A 10108-nucleotide genomic window follows, 5' to 3' on the forward strand; every position below is an offset into this window, starting at 1 on the left:
TGTGGAAGTTAAATAATAAACTGCTGAATGACGAGCAATTCACCAGACTAGTAGAAGAAATTGGTAGGATTTGTCAGGAGGACAGCCACGAACTGGGTCAAGAATGGGAGCTGTGTAAGCAACAAATAAAAATCAAAGCTATAGAAAAGGCCAGCTGCATAAGGTTTCAAGAAAAACAAAATGAAATGCATTTAAGATCTTTGCTAGATAAATTGTTAGGCCTGGAGTGTAACACGCCAGGGTTATACATGGACGATATTAGAAAAATAAAACAAAGACTTCAACTGAATGACGAAGACCGTTATCGCGGAGCACTGGTGCGTGCGAGAGCGGAAAAACTTGCCATGGATGAGACGCCGACAAAAAGATCGTTGGGAATAGAAAAAGCAAATGCAAGGCGAAATCACGTGGCAGAGGTAGATTGGGCAGGACGCACAGAGACCGATAACGAAGGAATCGCGAAAGCTTTCCGGGAGTATTATGAAGAGCTATTTTCGTCCCGAGAGGTTAATTTGGACCGTTTCAAAGAATCCTTTCTTGACACGATGACAAAAATTGATGACGAACAAAAAGAAAGACTGGAGCGGCCAATAAGCGAAAAAGAAGTGCAGCAGGCAATAGAAAATTTAAACCCAGGGAAATCACCCGGGCCTGATGGCCTGAGTGCGGCTTTTTATGAAGCGTTCAAGGAACAGCTATCTCCTTTGTTGTGTGCCTTATTTAATGAAGCGTATGAACTGAAGGCACTGCCTGCGTCTTTCGGATCGTCGCACACAGTACTTATTCCGAAAACTGACCAACCAGATAAGCTTAGGCAGTTGTCGTCTTACAGGCCCATTGCTCTGACAAACGTTGATTACAAGATTTATATGAAGGTGCTTGCTGGCAGACTACCAACGGTTATATGGGAACTAGTGGGCCCTCACCAAACGTGCGGTATCAAAGGGCGATCTATCTTTCAGAACATTCACAAAGCGCGAAGTGTGCTCGAATGCTGCGATGCAACTCATGCATGTGTTGCGTTACTGCAGTTGGACTTGGAGAAAGCTTTTGATTGTGTGGCACATACTATTTTGTTCAGTATATTAGACTATGTTAATGTCGGCTCTGTTATTCGAGAGGGAGTGGCTTTGGCGTCCCGTAACTCCACTACGAGATTAATTGTCAATAAGTCACTATGGGCCGCCATCAACGTACGACGTTCGGTGCGCCAAGGTTGCCCCCTCAGCCTTCTTTTGTTCGGCATTTATATTGAAACGTTGTGTTTAAGCATCCTACAAAACAATGACATTGATGGTTTTGACTGCAGGAGTCAGAAGTGAAATTGCTGGCTTACGCAGATGACGTTGCGGTTTTTTGTGTAAATAAGGAGAGTATAAAGAAGACAGTGGATGTGGTAAAACATTTTAGCAAAGTCACAGGGAGTAAAGTTAACTGGGGTAAGTGCCTGGGATTTTGGCACCGAGAATGGCAGCTGACCCCCTACACTTTCGCTAATGTGTCGTGGGTTACAACGCCTGCAAAGTACTTGGGTGTGCCCTTGAAATTTTACAAGGAAAGCGAGCCATATTGGCTAGAGCAAGTCAAAGAAACCAGTGAAAAAGCGGAGAAATGGAAAAGCGCTCAATTATCAATATTTGCAAGATCCGCAGTTTGCAAGCTGTTTTTAATTAGTAAGTTATGGTATGTTATGCAAGTGTTGCATTGCTCCCGTGTAAATGTGCAAAAATTGCATCGAGTTTTTGCGGTGTTTGTTTGGGCCTCGAGTTGGGAGAGGTGCAGTCGGACAAATTTGTTCCGGCAGGTGAAGAATGGGGGGCTTGGTCTGGGTCATTTGTTTGTGCGACAGATTGTCAACCGGTTTAGGTTTTTTAGGGATGCCAGTGATCCATTCCTGCGCACAGTGTGTCAACAAAGACTTGGTAGAGCGTTCCCTGATTTCGTAGTTTATACTCAATGTATGCCTGGTTCTCTGTTTGGATTCTTTAGGCAAATTGTTTTGAGCGTGAAATTCTTAAGCGCACGTTTTTCGAAAGAGTATTTAAGTAATGTTAACAGGAGAACATTATACAAGGATGTTTGTGAAGTGGTGTTCCCGGTGCCTTTGTACCAAGCTTTATACTATGGAGGCACAGGAAGTAATGTATTAAAACGAGTAAAGAAAATGCAAGTTGCTCCGGGAGCTAAAACGTTTTTCTTTATGCTACATACCGGTACTTTGTGTGTAAAATCATTTATGGAGGAAAAGGGTATGTTCCTACCGTGGGGGGCCCAATGTCTCATCTGCAAACAGCCAGAGACAATAGATCACGTATTTTTGCATTGCTGGGAGGGGGTATATTTGTGGGATGTTCTGCAAAGGACAATAAAAAAGCAGTTGCCACTTGATTCCCATGGCATTAGGTATTTACCATTGGATAAACATGATGATATGCCGTTAGACCAGGTTATGTTAATGTGCCTCCACAGTATATGGCGCGCACGAATGGCTGGTTATCACTGCGATCCAGATGCACGGCCAGCCCGCATGTATTTCCGCGAAAGTGTGCAGCGATGGCTCGAAGTGCTTAAATTGCAACCATGTGCTCCTGAGTGGCTGTCAAAGCTGGAACCTTTGACGGTGCTCAAGGAATTTTAACATGACAATGCCTGCCCCTCAGTGGGGGTTAGGCAACGCGAACTAGTTTTGTGTACATATATTATTCCTTTGTTCATGTTGTTCTGAGTTCCAGTGCGGTGTATTTGTGTCAAAGTCAGGCAATAAAAAAAAAGAAAAAAAAAAGTCAGGATGGCCGAGTTTTCTAAGGCGCCAGACTTAAGGTTTATTACTTTGTTCGCTATGCGAACTAACTGAGGCTTCTGGTCCACGGATGTGGGCGTGGGTTCGAATCCCACTTCTGACACCTTTATTTTTGCCATACTTCGAGAATGCAGTGTAGTGCAGTAACTGAAATCAGGCTAGAACAGTGTCAGGATGGCCGAGTGGATTCTGCTTCCGGCCACACCAGTGAACGGACACAGGATGCAGGGCTCCTCAGGAGCGGCTTCAGCGGCCATGTGAGGCCGCGGTAAAAGGACTGCTGAACAGGACAATACTTACCAGGTTGTTTTGCCTGACTGCCAACAGGTCGGTTTGTTTTGAATACCGTTTTTTTGCATGCCGATATCAGGGCCCGCCCGTACCGGGTGGAAGATTTCCGGGATGCTTTAGCGCAACACTCGCTAATCCCCGACGTTATCGCAATGGGGGCGTATCGGATGAGCCACGTCTGGGCCGTCACTCTCAAAGATACTGAAGCGGTGAACAAGATTGTAAGTGTAGGTGAGCTTTGTGTAAAAAACTGTCGCTGCTTGGTGATTGACCCGGCGAACCAGTACGTGCGACTCAAACTTCACTGGCTGCCACACAACGTGCCAAACGAGGATGTTCGTGCTGCATTTGCGCCGTACGGAAAGGTGTCGGAGGTTTCCCGGGAGCGCTGGCGTGTTAAAGGTATGCTAGATAAGGGCTCCACAACTAGACTCGTCACGCTGAAGCTGAAAGCTGGCTTGAAGCTCGACGACCTTACGCATCAGTTGAATGTTAGCGGCGAGTTGGCGCTAGTGATTGTGCCAGGCAGACCCCCGTTGTGCCTACGCTGCCGGAGTACGGGTCACATCCGCAAAGAGTGCCGGGTTCCTCGCTGCGGAACCTGTCGACGGTTCGGGCATGAAGACAGCCAGTGTGCATGAACCTACGCTAGCATTGCCGGGCCTGGGACCAGCGAAGACTCGTCCGAGTTAATTATGGACGAGGGGGATGCGGAGGAGGCTGCTGACATTGAGGTCAGTCAACGAAACAGGACGCGCCTTCCATGACGGTTTTTAAGAAGAATAAGGTGACGGTCTCAAATGAAAAGAATGAAACACTGCATGTCTTGAACGTTCCATCCCAGGACCACGAAAGCGCGTCAAAGGAAGCGTCAGAAGACGTAATCAAATTTTCTGATGCTGCGGACCATCTCAGTACTGAGCCTTCCTGTACTGATGCCATGGCGGTTGGGCCGGAGACAGCAGCCTTAATTGCCGCGAAACGTCCGCACGAGGAAAGCGTCGAGGAGACTCAGCTGCCAGGCGGTGTTTGTGGTGAGCCGCCGCCGAAAACTGCGGGCATCCGAAGAGCAACTTTGCGACCGAAGCCTAACTTCTCGGCCGACACGCGGCAGGCGGGGAAACCGCCTCCGTAGTTTTGTGGTGTCCTGAACGATTTGTGGGTCGGCTGCCTACTGACCAGCGTCAGGAACTTTCTGCAACCAAGAGTGGGGTGTGTGGAAAAAAAAATGAAAGACGGTGCTTGGACTTCGTTTGAATGCAGCCCGATGTTCTGCTGGGAGGACATTACATGCACACATATGCCGCTGTTCTTCAGAAGCGGAGGCCACGCAACCATGAAGGTAGGCACCATGCGGGTACGGGCGTCTCTTTCTAATACATGACTCTTAAGCTTATTTCGTCGTTACTGGTAGCTACTTTGAATGTCAGAGGGCTGGGAGCGAGAAGGCGACAATGCCAGCTCAGTCGCCTCCTTTTGGATAATGATATAGATATAGCAGCTGTGCAAGAATCAAAGATTGAGAGCTAAGAAAGCACCGACCATATGGTGGCTTCTTTTCAAGCAAACTTTTATGTGTGTGTATGCCATTCTGTTGGTGTATCGGGTGGATGCCTTTTATTTATACTTAACACGCTGGGAGTAAGCGTAGAGTCCGTTTTTGCCTGTCCAAGTGGTCGGCTTTTGGTTACTGATTTTACCTACTGTAATTTATGCTGGCGTGTGTTGTGTTTGTATGCTCCCAACTCAGAACGGGAACGTGAATTGTTTTTTGAGTCTATTGAATCGTGGTTGAAGGTCGACAAAATCTTGCTCGTAGTTGGTGACTACAACTGTGTGTGCGCAGTTGTGGACAGAGCGGCGAAGTGTAAACCTCGAAGAGACAGAAGCTCCGAGCAGTTGAATGCACTTGTGCATGAATACGGCCTTGAGGATGTTGGTAGCGTGTTCTCCACTGGAAACCAACCAGAGTTCACGCACTTTCAGCGTGATAGCCATGCTCGATTGGACAAGGTGTATGCCTCGGTTGATCTTGTTTCCCTATGTACTACATATGAGGTCAAACCTGTGTCTTTCAGCGATCATTGTCTCGTAAGTGCAATGTTCGGCAGGGCAGGAAAGAAATCGCGCTTTAAGTGGTACCTATGGAAACTGAATGCAAAACTTCTCGCCGATGAAGAGTTCCTTGCGGAAGTTAAGACCGAGTTTGAAAGTCGTCTGGCTATGCGACCAGTAACCTTTGCAGCGGCATGGGACAGCTTCAAAGAGTGGGTCAAATTGAAATCCATAGAAAGGAGCAGTAAGATGCGGCATAAAGAGAAAGAAAAAGAAAAAGAACTGAATGAACAACTTCAGTTTTTTTAGCATGGAAAGTACGGTGCCAGGGCATTTCGCCTGTAAAATACGAGAGATAAAAAGTGAGTTGGCAACAATCGACAGTGTAAGATACACAGCGGCTGTTATACGTGCAAGGGCTGAAAAACTTTGGGCTGGAGAAGTACCGACAAGACGAGCGCTAGCAGACGAGAAAAGATACGTCTCCCAGAAAGAAATAAGGAGTATAAGATATGCCGGCCATATCACAGAGGATGCTAAATATATTCATCGTGCGGTAACAGAGCACTTCGAAGAACTGCTTAGCGCTAAGCTTGAGACTGTAGGCGGCTTTCGAACAGATTTTCTAAGACTGATGCCTGCACTGGATGACGAAAGTAAAGCGCGCCTAGAAACACCGATAACATTGCAGGAGATAGTATCTGCAATAGATGACCTGACACCTGGGAAGGCCCCTGGGCCGGATGGCCTAAGCGCCGCATTCTTTAAAACTTTTCAGCAGTATGCGGCTCAGTTTATGCTCTGTGTAATCACTGAAGCTTATGAACGTAATACTGTTCCATTGTCTTTCTCTACATCGCACATTGTTCTAATACCCAAGTCAGATGATCCGGAGAAACGACTGTTGGTGGGGTCATATCGACCGATTAGCCTCACCAATGTTGACTACAAGGTGTACATGAAGGTTTTAACAAAACGACTGCAAAGCGTAATAAAAAATTGGTTGGGCCTCATCAAACGTGCGGCATCAAGGGTCGATTCATTGCCACAAATCTACATGTCGCAAGAGCTGTACTAGAAAGTGTTGATGCACTCGGTGGTCAGATAGCCATGATGCAGTTAGATCTGGCGAAAGCCTTTGACCGTGTTTCTCACGAAATTCTTTTTTCCATTTTGGAGCATTCTAACCTTGGTGAAGTCATAGTGGAGGGTGTTAAAATGACGTATGCGAACTGCACGACCCGTATTATAGTGAATGGTGAACTGACTGACAGCATCGCAGTACGTTCATCGGTAAGGCAGGGCTGCCCGCTCTCACCCCTGCTTTTTGCACTGTATTTAGAGCCACTTTGCTTGGCTATCATTGACAGCGATCGCATTTTAGGTTTCAAGCTGCAATCAGCAAACGTGAAAATGCTAGCATATGCTGCAGACATAGGAGTGTTTTGTGCAACTAGAAAGAGCATCTGTGAAGTTACGGGTGTCGTCCAAACATTTTGTGATCAAACCGGATGTAAGATCAATTGGGAGAAAAGTTCTGGGTTTTGGCACGGTGATTGGGACGTGACACCTGATTTCTTCTGTAAGCTGCGATGGTCTGCTCTCACAACGCGATATCTAGGCGTGCCTTTAGATTTTATCGAGATCTCAACGTGCACTGGATGGAAGAAACATCCAGAGCGAAAGAAAAAGCGGATGCATGGCTAGGAAGGCAACTCTCAATGTTTTCGCGCGCTTCTATTTGCAATGCTTTCCTTATTTCGAGGCTGTGGTACCTCATGAATGTGTTGTGTGTCTCACGAACCTCAATTCAGAAAATGCACCGCGTTTTTGCTGTTTTTATTTGGGCATCCACATGGGAAAAAACCGCCCGGACGAATTTGTTTATTTCTGTTAAAAGGGGCGGGCTTGGCCTTGCCCATTTGTTCTTGCGTCAAGTGGTTTCGCGATTTATATTCCTGCGTGATCAAAAAGATACCTTTCTAAGAACTGTGATGCAAGTGCAATTGCAGAGGCTGCTCCCTGAATGGATTGTGTCATGTGAAAGCATGCCTGGTACTGTGACTGGCTACCTGCGCGAGGTTGTCTTTTCGCGCAAGTTGCTGGAAGTGCGGTTTTCTTTTGATTACCTTTTCAATGTCCCCCCAAAAAAACTGTATAAAGATCTCATTGACGTGATGCCGCCGGTGCCTTTTTACCGGGCATTACACTGTGGAGGCCCAGGGCAGGGCGTTTTGAAAAGAGTCAAGAAGATGCCCGTGAGGCCATCTGCTAAAACGTTCCTTTTCAAACTTCACTCTAATACGCTCCCTGTTAAAACATGGCTGAATGAAAAAGGTATCTTCGTCCCATGGACAACAAATTGCCTGTTGTGCAAAAAACCGGAGACAATTGAACAAGTCTTCTTACAGTGCTGGGATGCTGTCTTTCTATGGGACGTCCTCCAAAGGACAATCAAAAAGGAACTTCCCCTAACTCCGTACGGTATCAGATTCCTACCAGTGCAGAACGATGATGCACCTTATGATTTAGTATGCTTCTTGGCCTCCATAGTTTGTGGAAAACACGAATGCAGGTGCGTCACGCAGATATAAATACATGATCTGCGCGTGAAAACTTCATTGAAAGTGCGGTGTATATACGGGAAATTTTCAGGATGCAGCAGGATCCACTACAATGGCAATGTCTATTTGATGAGTTGGTGAATCTGAAAAGATTTTAGCCGCGTACGCGTTAGCTCAAGTGTAGTTGACGTGTTTTATCATGTGTATTTTTGTTTTGTGTTTCACGGATATAAAGAAAAAAAAAGTCAGGATGGCCGAGTGGTCTAAGGCGCCAGACTCAAGGTTTATTACTTTGTTCGCTGTGCGAACTAACCGAGGCTTCTGGTCCACGGATGTGGGCGTGGGTTCGAATCCCACTTCTGACACATTTATTTTTGCCATACTTCGAGAATGCAGTGTAGTGAAGCAACTAAATTCAGGCTAGAACAGTGTCAGGATGGCCGAGGATTCTACTTCCGGCCACTGCAGTGAACGGTCGCAGAATCATGTGCTCCAGTGGAGCGGCGATAGCGGCCCTTTCTAGCCGCGGAAACAGGCTCGAGGACATGGATGATACCGAGTATCAGATTATTCTGCCAACTTTGCCCACCGGACGCGTTGTTTTTAACATGCTTTTTTTGCACGGCGATGTGCGAGTCAGGCCATACAGGGTCGAGGATTTCCGCGACGCCCTTGTCAACGCTGGTGCGCTCCCCGACGTTGTGGCGTTGGAGGCGTATCAGATGAACCATGTTTGGGCGGTCACGTTAAGCAGCACAGAAGCAACGAAGAAATTGGCGGCTTTCAGGGAACTCGAAGTTAAGGGACGCCGTTGCCTCATTATCGATCCCGAGAACCAAGAGGTGAAGCTGCGATTCACTGGATGTTGCACAGTATGGCAGATGACGACATCCGGACGGCTTTTGCAGCTTTTGGGAATGTGACCGAGGTGACCCGGGAGAGGTGGAGAGTTCAAGCCGTCAGGGAGAAGGGGTCCACCACGAGGACTGTGCTCCTGAAACTGAAACCCGGCGTTAAGGTCGGTGACTTACCTCACCAGCTGCGAGTGGCCGGAGAGCTGGCCCTTGTCGTGGTGCCTGGGCGAGCGATGCAGTGCCTGCGCTGCCGCGTTTCCGGTCACGTTCGACGAGAATGTAAGGCGCCGCGTTGTCCAAAGTGTAGATGCTACGGACATGACGAGGCTGCCTGTGTGCTTTCGTATGCTTCGGCCGCGGGACATGGAACTGCGGAACGGTAAGCGGAGCTAACCATGGACGTGGTCGAGGCGGAGGAGGCGGCGAAGGGTGCCGGAGAGGTGCGAACGCAGACACGGAAGACTGATTCGTCGGTGGACTCGGCAGAAAGCGGCAAGGCTGCGAGCGATGTGGGGTGCACCTGAGCTCCCTAGCAATGAGGAAGGCACGTCACTTGAGTCGGCAAACGGTATGGAACAGGATAATTGGGAGGAGCACTCGGACACCAGCGGTGTTCGTAAGCCAGGCGTCCCAGCCCCAGCCAAGCGATCTCACACACAGTCCGAACCCGAAGGTAACCAGGCGTCAGCCCCCAGCGTCGACGAGCCACCAGCAAAAACGGGGCAATCCCGGCGGTCCACGCTACGTCTGCGGCCAAACATTTCATCATAGAGACGGGCAGCGGATAAAGTACCGCCGCTGCCAGGTCAGCCTCTCGCACCGGACGGGGATGGATCCAACGATGGCGTCTAGCAACGCGCTAGACGGGAAAGGTAAGCACCATGCTTTCGGTCTCTTCACCTTTGATGAAATTGGCGCCCGAAACCACCTTAAGAGTAGCCACGTTAAATGCCATGGGATTGGCAGGCAAAAAGAAGCAGAGCCAGGTGCACCGGCTCTAACTGACTACGATATTGACGTGCTTGCCGTGCAAGAAACTAAGGTTGATGGGGAGGAAGAGACCGGGAGCATGGTGCGACGTTTCACGGCTAGATTTTACGCCATTGTTAGCCACGCAGTTGGGACATCGGCCGGGTGTGTATTGTTTGTCAAGAAGCTGCCTGGTCTGGTTGTAAAGGGCTACTCCTCATGCTCTTCTGGACGGTGTGTAGTGGCTGGTTTTGTATACAGCGGTGTTGAGTGGCGCATTATTTGTGTGTACGCTCCTAACTGTGTGGAGGAAAGAACAGTGTTTTTCGAGAATGTTATGCAGCAGTTATGTACGGAAAGGCAGGTAGTATTGCTTGGCGATTTTAACTGTGTACTGAATGCTCGAGACAAAACCAGCACACGCTGATTCGGAGACAAGAGCACTGAAATGTTATGCCAGTTAATAAGCGAATGGAATATGGAGGATGTGGCTGATTGCTTGGAAGGACCGCGTGCATTTCAGTACACGCACTTCCAAGGTTCTAGCCACGCGCGTCTGGACAGCATTTACGCGT

General features: G+C 48.2%; 2 non-coding genes across 2 annotated transcripts; both read left to right on the forward strand.

Moving 5' to 3' along the window:
* Positions 1-2782: 2782 nt before the first annotated feature.
* Positions 2783-2903, forward strand: TRNAL-UAA (transfer RNA leucine (anticodon UAA)). Its single transcript has 2 exons — positions 2783-2820; positions 2858-2903. It is a non-coding gene; the product is annotated as a tRNA-Leu (tRNA).
* A 5051-nt stretch (positions 2904-7954) lies between these two features.
* TRNAL-CAA (transfer RNA leucine (anticodon CAA)) lies at positions 7955-8075 on the forward strand. Its single transcript has 2 exons — positions 7955-7992; positions 8030-8075. It is a non-coding gene; the product is annotated as a tRNA-Leu (tRNA).
* The last annotated feature ends 2033 nt before the right edge of the window (positions 8076-10108 follow it).

The sequence above is a fragment of the Amblyomma maculatum genome, chromosome 4, assembly GCF_055883805.1.
Source record: "Amblyomma maculatum isolate TAMU_Amacu chromosome 4, ASM5588380v1, whole genome shotgun sequence".
Lineage (NCBI taxonomy): Eukaryota > Metazoa > Arthropoda > Arachnida > Ixodida > Ixodidae > Amblyomma > Amblyomma maculatum.